This window comes from Lissotriton helveticus, chromosome 1_1, assembly GCF_964261635.1.
Source record: "Lissotriton helveticus chromosome 1_1, aLisHel1.1, whole genome shotgun sequence".
NCBI lineage: Eukaryota > Metazoa > Chordata > Amphibia > Caudata > Salamandridae > Lissotriton > Lissotriton helveticus.
In genome coordinates, this window is record NC_136057.1 from 1,063,742,251 (window position 1) to 1,063,755,267 (window position 13,017).

Genomic DNA, 13,017 nt, shown 5'->3' on the forward strand with positions numbered 1-13,017 from the left:
ATGTATAGTATGTAATATATATATATATATATATATATATATATATATATATTTCTTCGAATCTTCACGTCCTCGTGTTTGTCGACGGAAGTCACGGCACCACAACAGTAAATTAATTTACATTTTGTTTATTTTGAATACACCATGTGCAAAAAGTGCAAAATGGACGGCCTACGCGTTTCGACTGCAATCAGTCTTCAACTGGACCATAGAGTCCTGGCTGTCTAGACGTTTTTTTAAAGTGCTTAGTGCTCAATACCATCATTTGTTTCCATGATTAAAACAACTAGACTACCGACTTCATTCACAATTTGGGCCACAGTTGATCGCCATTTTCTACATAACTTTATCTTTGTTTGCATTTTTACTGTATATTGTAAAGTACTTTTTTTCATATGCATACAGCTACATCGATAAAGTGCAAAGTGCAAATTCAAATCACCAAGATGTTTAAAGTCAAAAGGGGAGGAGGAATAAAAATGTATAAAGCTGTACATTTTTAAAAGAAGGGGGAGATATTGTGCAAAAAAGTTTTGTACAAAAAATGGCCGAGTCCTCGAACAGGATTTAATCAGTCACTGGAGTCCATTTTTAATTTCAGGTTTTTTTGCAATCATATGTTCTTTTCATACTCCTTTCAGTAGATATTTCTGTAAAGTACTTGATCCATATCATATCTGTTTGAACATTTCCTGTCAGAGCCATGATTGTATGCCATATTTACATTCGTTTTCCCTAATGTACAATTTTAATTCTACATCCTGCATCTTCCCTTATTTTGTCCTTGTCTTCATCTTTTTTTTCTTTTCCTTTCCTTATGCACATGTGATACTGCTATCATGCCGATGGAGTTCGATTTTGCAATTTGAGAAGGTTTATCTAACATTACATTATATACATCTTATTTACACAGAGATGGATATCCAGATTTTGATTGTGATTTATTTCATTATCAAATTTTTAGTTGTGTACATATAGTTCGGCATCCAGATTATGTCCATGTGGATGTTCCGTGCCCATTCCAAGGATCATTCGGCTTTCCATTTTCCTCAATTTCAAGGTACGATCCCCCCTCTTTCAGCCAATTTCACAAGTCTGATCCCAGAGTCTGAGGATTTCTGACAGATCCATAAAATTAATTTAAAAAAAGAAAGACTTGGTGAATTGCATTTTTGGAAAGACTACACAAGTTACCTTACCTTCATTTTAACTAATGGGCCAAATCGTTGTACAATTTATATTTTAAAGAACAGTAAATTTGCTAAATAAAATAAATATTACATGGATATTATAGTTAGGTAATAGCATTAAAAGCCGTAGAAATTCACAGAAAAATACTAAGATGACAGGAACATTATAGTTAGGAAATACATTTTAACAAGCCATAGAAATTCACTGAAAAAACAAAGGTACAGGAACGTTATAATGAGGTTCAGATTTTACATACACAAAATTATAGAAATTCAGCAGTTATAATTATCTCAAGTAACTATAAATCATGCCTTAGGTAAAGGTAAGGTAACTTTCACTCGTGCCCTGGATATGCACTGTTAAGTACCCCACGTATTACATCACTCATTCCATCTTCTATGACATCATGGATAATATCACTGCAACATCCTGTAACTAAGTGACTCTATCCGTAACAAAAGTGAACACTGCCTAATAAATAAACATTATTCCACATTATATTAAAGAAATGCCGCAATACGGCGCATTGTTGTTTTCCCAATATAATTTCCATAGCCTAGTACACCCTCCTCCCAACATGAGTGAAACCCTGAGACTGCGGGGGCTCGATATAATTTCCACAGCCTACTGCACCCCCCTCCCAACATGAGTGAAGCCCCGGGAATGCAGGGGCCCCAGCGAGCCCCTGCTATTATTTTTTTAATAAATACCCCTGGGACCTATTTCCACAGCCTACTGAACCCCCCTCTCAAAATAACTGAAGCCCCGGGACTGCGGAGGCCCCAGCGATCACCCCGCTATTATGTTTTTTAACAAATACTCCCAAGACCTAGCCCACTCAGGGGCCTCATTAAAATAAAATGCGAGAACTCGCGATCCCTTCACCAATAGCACCCAATTTTTTTTTAATGCTTTTTGGGACCCCCTGAGCAGGCCTAGTGGGTCAGGGTGTTTCTACCCTGTCCCCTTCTCTTGTTTTATACCTTTGTTTCTCCGTTTTCAGGTGACTCGCTTCTACCGAGCCACAAGATGGCTGCCAACACTTCCTGGTTTGGAGTGCTGGCAGCCAATCACAGTGAAGCTCGCGCACGGGACTTAGGCTCCACCCAGATATTGAAACTTTTATTTTTCAAATTCCTTAGCAACTACTGAACAGATTTACACCATTTAAAGAAAAGGTTGCTTTCTGAACCAAGCTCTACCTTCCTTCCAAATTTGGGGTAATTCCATTCAGCAGTTCGAGCCATAGCTCTTTGCAAAATTTCCTGTGGAAATTAACATGGAAAAAATGACTTTTGGGACCCCCCTTTTTCTCAGCCCCCGGCATGTCAAATCACCCTAACCTTTCAGGACAGGAGCTGACCTAGATAGACATAATTTTGGGAGAATTTCAGGAAGATTAGTCAAAAGACGCCAAAGTTATTAGCAAATCAAAAAATGCTTTTCCTATGGAAACTAGGTTCTAACTATAGCTACCTACTGGCGACTTCCAGTAGGTTATTTATATATATATATATATATATATGTATTCTCGCTCAGCTCCCTTTGCTTCGTCAAAAGAATGGACCGCATTTTGTGGTTCAAGTAAGTACGACTTTAACCTTGTATTTCAAACAGAAAACAGGACGCGTTTCGGCATTGCGCCTTCTTCCAACTGTTACTGCACAATATGTTATTTGATTTTTTAAATAAAGTTTCACTTGAATTCTTCAAAATACGTAATTTCCTTTTTACATAATCAACATAAAAGATGTACTTCAGTTCATTTACTTTTGGAGCGGCCATCTTGGAGTGTACCTTATCTCTTTACATTTTCACTCCCTACCAATAATGACTGTCTTGAACAAAAATTAAGTCCTGGATGGGCATTGATATGCATGATTTAAACAAATTAATTACTGTAGAATACATGTTCCTTACTGATTACTCTCAACAATCAACAATTCTCAAATTCATTGTTTATATACATGTTCGAATTCCTAGAAATTAATATCACTTTATGTACAAGAATGCTACTCATCCAATTGCAACAAATATTTGAAATCTACAGAATATGAATCAAATATGCAAAGTGCTCAGTGGGCTACAGTGTAGCTAGTGGTAATCTTATGTCATTAGAGGAGGAGAAGGAAACAAAGGAAAAGAAAACAATGTGTTCATTTATTTTCCTAAATGTACAGATAGTTCTTCTTCTGTATTGAGGCCTTGCAGAGATATGGTTTGAAGATCTATAATAAATCTTGATTCCAGTCTCTGTAATTGAGTCTCCCTGTCTCCTCCCTGATCTTTCATGGGAACCTGATCTAAGGAAAAGAACCGTAGGAGATTACGATCACTCTTGTGTTCCCGAGCGAAGTGCCTCGCAACAGGGTAGTTTGGGTCAATATGCTGAATGGCTCTAGCATGTTCGAGTATTCTTCTTTACACTGGGTGTATCGTGCTGCCGATATCATGAGACTTACATCGACACTCAAGGCAATATACGCAATATGGGGTAGTGCAGGTTAGGAATTTATTGATTTTCCTAGTAATAGATGTACCTGGTTTTTCATAGGTAGTAATCTTAGTACTTATTTTACCCGCTTAACAGTGTTGACATGGAAAAAAATCCAGTCAAATTGCCTAATCAAGGTGTCCTAGTAACTGAATCAAAGTGGCTGTGTACCAGAAGGTCTCTTAATGATCGATTTATCGTATATGTAATTTTTGGGTAACTAGATATCTCACTTCCAATTATTCCATCTGCTTTTAAAATGTTCCAATTGCAAGATATAGTTTGTTGAATTTTTGCGGATCTTGAAAAAGTTGTGATGAATCGAGGGGTATTGTCATCCTTGCTGCTTGGTTTACTTTTCTCTTTTAGCAGACTTTGTATCTGAATTTTATGAGCCTTATCATAGGCTTGTTTTAAATATTGATCCAAGTACCCCCTTGCTCTAATCTCATTATTGACTCTTGAGCCGCTACCTCAAAGTCTTTTTCAAATGTACAATTCCTCTTAAGATGTAGTAATTCCCCTTATGGGATACTACTCTTGAGAGGATTTGGATGGCAGCTGTTGGCTTCCAAAGTAGAATTCCTTGCTGTAATTTTGCGGAATAATGAGGTACAGATTTTTCCGCCCTTAATAAAGACTTTGAGATCTAAAAAGTCTACCTCTGTGTCACTAATGTTGCCACTAAAATGCAGATTGACAGTGTTGTTATTAAGGTGTCTGATGTAATATTCAGCTTCAGTTTTGGGGCCTTTCCAGAAAATGAAAAGGTCATCAATATATCGGTGCCACTCGATTATTGAGGAGACCCAATGTTGTTCTCATCGGCCCAGGCCGACGAACAAGTTCGCGTAGCTGGGGGGGAAGCAGGTTCCCATCACTGTCCCCCTCTTTTGTCTATAGTATTGCTTCTGGAACAAGAAGATATTGTTATTTAGACAGAAAGTCAAAAATTCAATCAACATTACATTATGCCATAAGAACTTCAATGAGCGGGTTTTAAGGAAATATTGCACTGCTTGTATACCATGTTCGTGAGATATGCATGTATATAGCCCTGTAACATCCAAAACAATCATCAACATATCAGATTCCCATACAATATCTGAAATTATTCTAATGAAATCTGTTGTATCTCTTATATAGGAGGGTAAAGTTTGACATGTTCAATCAAAAAGATGTCCAAATATTGAGATATTGTTTCAGTTAGGCTGCTCTTTGATGAGATGAAGGGTCTGCCCGGAGGTAATACTGCATTTTTATGGATTTTGGGCAAATAATAGAACGTTGGTGTAACAGGCTGTTGACATGTCAGAAATTTATGTTCATTAGTATCAAGCATTCCCTGTGATACCCATTTATCGAGCAGTTCATGATACTCGATGATGCTGGTGTTGTACTCATGTTTGCTGATTTTGGTGTAACAGGATGTGTCCTTTAATTGGTGTAGTGCTTCTGTACAGTAGAATTCCCGAGTCATTAAAACAATATTTCCTCCTTTGTCGGATGGTTTGCAAATTTAGGGGCCTATTATGAAAGTCCGCCCGCCATCCTGTCGGACAACGGGACCACCCGCCTTAAGGTCCCGTCCTTGGAATTAGGATGCACCCGCCACGCTGTGCCTGCCATGTTGCACTTTGAAATGCGTGGGGGTACCCCCCATGTGCACCCCCCACCCCCCGGGAGTCCCAGGGGGCCCGCAACGGGCCCCCACAGGGTGTCTCCCCGCATGCCTTTCCATGGCGGCATTGCCGCCACGGAAAGGCATTCCCCAAAGCCCATCCTAATATGGCTGGCGGTGTCTGATAGACACCACCACCATATTAGACCTTTTCCGCCCGGTCGCAAGGCGACCGAGGCGGAAAAGCGGCGGATGGCCTTTCCGTCCGCCACGGACCCCCCAGCCATCCTAATATGGCGGGGGGTCATTTCTGTGCGGATGGCGGGCAGATTGCCCCTGCCAGGCCAGCGGTGGCTACCGCCAGCCTGGCGGGGGCAATCCGTCCGCCATCCTAATGGAGCCCTAAATTAGGATCAGATTTTAGATTTTCCAATGCCGTTCATTGGGCAAATGATAAATTCCACTGTCTTTGGCTGTTGTTCTTCGAACCTTGACTTCTCATTTTGTCCGAGCCAGGTTTGACTGCTTTCTCAAAAACATCAATGGCATCATGTGGCATTATAGGTACAAATCTCGACGGAGGCTTGAACTCAGTCTTTGCTCTTGTTTGTGTGATTCCAAACTGTTCAGCAGTCTCTGCTGTATCCATGGGTTGTTGATTTGGATCACTTATTTGGCTGGCCATGATTTGTAAAAGATTTAGGTCATCCACCTCAAGATTTTGGTGGATTACTGCTTGCCGTGTCCTTATTCCCGATTGTGATGTTTCTGAGTTCATGAAATTTTGGAAGTTTCAATTTGCGGGTGAATAGAAACAATTCTGGTCTGTGTGTACTCAAAATCATGTGATGGACAAAATGTTAGTCCCTTTTTAAGGACTTCTTCTGTTTTCGAACGTTTATATGTAGTCAAATTGACAATCGTTAGATCATCTTAAGAAGTTATCTTCTGTTGCCTCTCTTGCTCCTGGTTTGCGAGGCCATCCCTTGATTTCCTGATGTTGAAAGCTACCTCTTCGCGTCTGTCTTGTCTTTGTCTTTGTTCATATCTCATATGTCAACAACAGGTCATCACCCATCGTTGCTCCACATGTCCTGGGTGCTCTCTCCCGCGGTGGTGAGCCACAAATTATGCATAAACGGCAGTGGCCATTTTTTGTTCGCGCTCCCAATGGAAATCACACTCGGGTAAAGTTTTTAAGCAAAGTGTGCTTTATTGTGCAGACCCCCCCCTGCATTGACAGACGCGTTTCGCCTTGCAGCTTTATCAATGTCAGCTTCCCAGTGCAAAACCATCAGTATTTCAACACAGTAAGTCACAAGAGCATTCATTGACATAGAAGATGGACTTATTTACATGATAGCCAAAAGGATTAATGGCGGCCATCTTAGATGATGTTTTTATCAAATACAACTGTGTAATACTGTTGAAAAAGTGAGTAATAAAGTGTCTGTATGTATATATATATTCACTGAAAAAAACATAGATTTCAGGGGCGTTATAGTTAGTTAGACATTTCACTCGTACAAAACCATAGAAATCCCCCCGTTATAGTTAGTTCAGCTAACTACAACTCGCGCGCCCGCAATGCACTGCTGATGACGTCACATATTACATCACTCATGGCATGGTCAGTGACATCACTCATGACATCTCAAATGACATCACTCATGACATCTCAAATAAAATCACTGATGACATCACTGATGACATCATCCAGTGAATGTGTGTTTTTCTGAAAATTAAATATGTTTTATATATGTATATCTCATATATGTATATCTCAAGGTCGATGGAAGAATAAATGGGTATATAAGTTTTTAAATGGATGATTTTTTTTGTAAAATTGATTGTATAACTGACTGATTAAGTGTATCATAGTGAATACATGGGTTAGTGAATAATGTTTGAATATGCAAATATCTGTATCAGTCTCTCACTTTGTGTATAAGTGGCTGCATGGGTTGGTGAGTAGCTACATTAGTGTCTATATGGGTGATTAGTTGGTTTTTCGAGTATCAGTATAAGTGTCTGAGTGTCTGTATGGTTCGGTGCGGGTATTACTTAGTGCATAGATGCATGAATGAGTGACTCACTGTATGTGTTGAAGACAGCAGGTGTGCAGGACTGTATGGGTGGATGTGTGTGTGTCAGTGAGTGAATGACTGTCTCAATAGTGTCTTTATGAGTAACTACATATGTTTTAAACTAGTATATGTGAGTATTGGTGTGTATAAGTGAGTATATGTGAGAGTGGGAGATTGGAAGAGTTCCTGTATAAATAAGTATGTGTTTCTATAAGTCATTGTTTAAGAGAGTAAGTATGTGTAAGTTTCTGTAGAAGTGAGTGTGGTGGTGTGTGTATAACTGTATATGCAAGTAAATGGATATTTGATACTTTGTTTGCATGTGTCACTATGTGTATGAGTAACTCAGTGGATGAGTGGCAGTGTGTAACAGGATGTATATGTGTATGAGTACATGTATGAGTGACTGTATAGGACTGTTGGTGAATGAGCGGATGTGTGTGATCTTGGAATTACTGAATAGGTGTGTTGTAACTGGTATTGGTATGTCCATTGTTTTGAAAATGTTAGTTTCTATTTTTGAGTGTGTGTATCAAAGGTATATTAGAGTGAGAGGAGGTCTGCCACTCTATCACAAGGATGATACCATCAGTGATGTCATTTGAGATGTCATCAGTGATCTCATGAGTGATGTCACTGACCATGTCATGAGTGATGTAATATGTGACGTCATCAGCAGTGCATTGCGGGCGCGCGAGTTATAGTTAGGTGAACTAACTATAACAGGGGAATTTCTATGGTTTTGTACGAGTGAAATGTCCAACTAACTATAACGCCCCTGAAACCTATGGTTTTTTCAGTGAATTTCTAAGTTTTTTTTTAAATGCTAATTTATAACTATAACGTGCCTGAAACGTATGTTTTTTACAGTGAAATTCAAAGGTTTTTTAAATGCTATTTTTTAACTATAACATGCCTGAAACCTATGGATTTTTAAGTGAATTCCTAAGGTTTTTAAATGCTAGTTTCTAACTATGCCTACAGAGGTAGGACATGTGAAAAAAGAAGACAAAGCGCACAGAAAGAAGCAAAAGAAATGCAGAAAGAAGCAACAGAAGTCCTCAAAGACAAAGAAAAGTGCAGGAATACGCATGACGTGCAGAAAGAACAAACAGAGGAGCAGAAAGAGACCTTGTTGAAAAATCATCCTGTACCCTCAACTTTTTCAGATCGGTACTGGTGGTAACTGACTCTGACTAACCAGGCCTAGAGCCAGTGCTATGCTAAAAGACACTTAGAATACAGTGAAAACACCTACATGCACTAGGGAACGCTATGTGTTGGGGAACCCCTGTGATTAGCATGACCCACTCTGTAAGGCCCTAGTACATAATAGGGTAGGGGGATTAAAACTACCTCTAAATCAGAGGTGCGGAAAGGCCCCACCCCCTCCCTTCATCACTGTGCAAACGCTCCCCATGGCGTGTTTTAAGTTGGGGGATTCAGTCCCCTTGCATCCTGAGGATCCCTGGGTTCCAACTAGCCCACCAGGTACCTCCAATAAGCCCCACAGAGCTGCGTTGCAGAGAGGTGTAAAAAGTTAGATGCCAGGACCACCTCTCTGCAACGCAGGCCTCTGGCAGTTACTGGAGGTACCTGGTAGGCTAGTTGGCCCCCAGGGGCCCTCAGGATTGAAGGGGAATGAATTCCCCATCTTAAAACGCGCCACAGGGTGTATTTGCACACATGTCCCATCAGGCCCCGCCCCCTTCCTTTACCACTGTACAAACGCACCCTGTGGCAAATTTTAAGTGTGGGGATTAAGTCACCTTGAATCCTGAGGGTCGCTGGAGTCCAACTAGCCCACCAGGTACCTCCAATAAGCGCCACAAAGCTGCGTTGCAGTAAGGTGTTAAAAGGTGCGTGGCCTGACCACCTCTCTGCAACACAGGCCTCCGGTGCTTTTTTGAGGTACCTGATGGGCTAGTTGGCCACCAGGGGCCCTCAGGATTGAAGGGGAATTAATTCCCAAACTTAAAACGCACCACAGGCCCTCTTTGCATAATGTCACCTCAGGCCCCGCCCCCCCTGCTTCACCACTGTGCAAATGTGCCCGTGGCGCATTTTAAGTTGGGGGATTACGTCCCCTTGAATCCTGAGGGTCCCTGGGGTCTAACTAGCCCACCAGGTACCTCCAGTAAAGGCCACAGAACTGAATGGCAGAGATTTGTAAAATGGGACGTAGCATGGACTACCTCTCTGCAACGCAGGCCTCTGGCACTTTTTGTAGGTACCTGATGGGCTAGTTGGCCCCCAGGGGCACTCAGGGTTGAAGGTGAATTAATTCCCCAACTTAAAACGCGCCACAAGGCGTGTTTGCATACATGTCACCTAAGGCCCCTCCCTTTACCACTGTGCAAACACGCCCGTGGTGCTTTATAAGTTGGGGGATTAAGTACCCTTGAATCCTGAGGGTTCCTGGAGTCCAACTAGCCCACCAAGTACCTCCAGTAAGCGCCACAGAGTTGCATTGCAGAGGTACAAAATGGAGCGTGGCCTGGACCACCTCTCTGTCACTCAGGCCTCTGGTGCTTTGTGGAGGTCCTTGATAGGCTAGTTCACCCCCAGGGCCCTCAGGATTGAAACAGAATTTATTCTCCAAATTAAAATGTGCCACAGGGCGTGTTTGCACACATGTCACCTCAGGCCCCGCCCCCTCCCTTCACCACTGTGTTTTAAGTTGGGGGATTAAGTCCCCTTGAATCCTGAGGGTGCCTGGGGTCCAACTAGCCAACTAGTACAACTAGCCCACCAGGTACCCCCAGTAAGCGCCACAGAGCTGTGTTGCAGAGAGGTGTACACCTCTCTGCAACGCAGCTCCCTGGCGCATACTGGAGATTCCTGGTGGACTAGTTGGTCCCCAAGTGACCTCCAGTATTCAAGGGGAATTACTTCCCCATCTTACAACGCACCAGGGGGCGTGTTTGCAGAGTGCTGCAGGGAGGGGGCGGGCCTCCGGCACGATGCCGATCTTTTTTTAATTAATTTTTTTAAGAAGGGGAGCTGTGTGGTCCCCCTTCCTTTCCTATTTTATTGGTCCTGGGGACCCCATCCCCCAGGGCCTGACCCAATTTCTTTTTTTTAATGGAAGGGAGCCGTATGGCCCCCCTACAGAGGCCATATTCGGCACCGGGGAACCGTATTCGGGGGGATGGCCAGTGTTTTTTTATGTTTTATATCTTTGGAGGGGGCTGCGTGGCCCCCCTCCTCAGGCCCTTGATGGCCCCGGGGGCCCCATCCCCCCGGGGCTGGCCTTTGCGTGTTTTTTTGTTGAAAATGTAAATATTTTAATTAAGGGGGAAGGGGGCTGCGTGGCCCCCCTCCCGGGCCACTTCTGTCCCTGGGGAACCCATCCCCCAGGGCCTGGCCATTGGTTATTTATTTAATTTGAGGAGGGGAGCCGCGTTGCCCCCCTCTTCAGGCCAATTATGGCACCGGGGACCCCAGCCTGCTTTGTTTTTTTAATTTTGTAGGGGAGGGGGGCCGCGTGGCCCCCCTCTCGGGCCACCTCTAGCCCCGGGGACCCCATCCCTCGGGGCTGGCCCTCTACGTTGGGGACCGTGGGGGGAGCCCCAATGCCCCCACGGTTCCTGCCGGCTCCCATTGTCCTGAGGTAGCCGGCATTGCTTTTCCACATGGGGAGCTGTTAAGATGCAGCTCCCCAAGTGGAAAAGCAATCTGGTTTGGTTTTTGGAAGAGAGAGCAGGGAACCTCCTCTCTCTTCCAAAAACCAAACCACAGTTTGCTATGGCTGCTCTTGCCCTGTCATAGCAAACAGCAGTGTCCCGGGGTGGGCACCCGGGACACTGCAGGAGCTGGCCCTGGGGAGTGGCGGTCCGCAGGGCCATCACTGGCTCTAGTAGGGGGCCCCCCTCGCATCCAAACCACAGCCCCGGGGGGGGGTGGTTCCCAGGGCTGGGGGTCCGTAACGGACCCCCAAATTGAAATATTAGTGCCCTGGGGAGGTGGCGGTCCCCGGGGCATGTGGGGGGCTCGAGTCCCCCATACAGGCAAATTATTAAAAAATATAAAAGCCCCGGGTGGCGGTCCCCAAGGCTGCAGGGGGGCTGCATGCCCCCCTGCAACTCTGTAATGAAGCCCCTGTGGGTAGCGGTCCCCAGGGCTGCAGAGGCCCCTGCAGCCCCCTGAATAAATTTTTTGAAATTGCCCCCGGGACCTGGTCCACCAAGGGGCCTCAATTAAATGAAGCGCTTCATTTTTAAAAACAATTTGGGCCGGATTCGCGCAGCCAGTGTGAATTTTGCCAAAATTAAAAAATAAATGCTTTGTGGGATCCCCTGAGTAGGTCTGGGGGTCAGGGTGTTTCTACCCTGACCCCTTTTTTTGTTTTACACGTTTCTTTTTCTCTTTTGTGGTGCCTTGGTTCTACCGATGCACAAGATGGCTGCCAACACTTCCTGGTTTGAAGTGTTGACAGCCAATTAGAATGCAGCTTGTGATCGGCAGAGTGCACGGATCCACCCCGTCTCTATATATTGAGATTTTTATTTTCTCAGCAACTAGTGAACAAATTTACACCATTTAAGAAAAAGAGTTCTTTCTGAGGCAATGGCTACCTTTATGCCACATTTGGTGTAATTCCGTTCAGCAGTTCGAGCTGTAGCCGTGTCTAAAATTTCCTATGGGAATTAACGTGGAGAAAACACATTTTGGGACCCCCCTTTTTTCTCAGCTCCCGCTTGCCAAATCACCCCAAAAAATCCAAGATAGGAGCTGACCAGAGCAGGCCATAAGTTTTGAAAATTTCGCAAACATTTGTCAACCGGCCCCAAAGCTATTGGGAAAACAAAAAATTAGTTTCCTCTGAAAACTAGGTCCTAGCTATAACTACCTGCTGGGGACAGCCAGGAGTCACAATCCTGGCACACCACTTTGCTGATGAGACCTTCCAGGTATGGACCACTCGAAGCGAAGAAATTGTTTTCTCAATAAAGTGCTTTAATAGTACAATTAACAACAAGTCTGAACCAGGCAAATGCCTGCCCTGGTGCATTTCGGGCGTCAAAACGAGGCCTTGAGCACATGACACGCCACCACAATTACAACGTTTAAATAGTGAACATTCCCTCCCCAGGCACGTGACTAACTGGCCCTCATAGATATAGAAAACAGACTGCACTTAAATAATGCTGAATACTTGATACATTTTATGACCATTCACATAATTAAAAATACATCATTACAAAATTACAAGTTGCTCATCACATTAAAACATACAAGTACATCACAAAATCGATACTACTTTGCAATGGACCATTGTGTAATACTTGACCTAGCCCCCTGTGGTAATCCCGAAAATATTACAGAGATGTTATCACAATGTGACAAGGACACAATGGATTGCCAGTGCTGAATTGCAAACCCATATCTAAAAACTTAATGTCTATCTGTATTTCTACATGCCAAACCAGTTCTTCTGGTCTAAAATAATTCATTTAAAAACATGATGTCAATATCACAGGAGGTCATCTGGTATGAACTCATTGTAAACAACTTTATCGTACAATACTTGAACAGCATATAGTAAATATAGGGGCACTACACCGACAGTGTGTTTTCTATCACTCTATGCTATTAGCCAATAATGAGACACATGGGTGCTA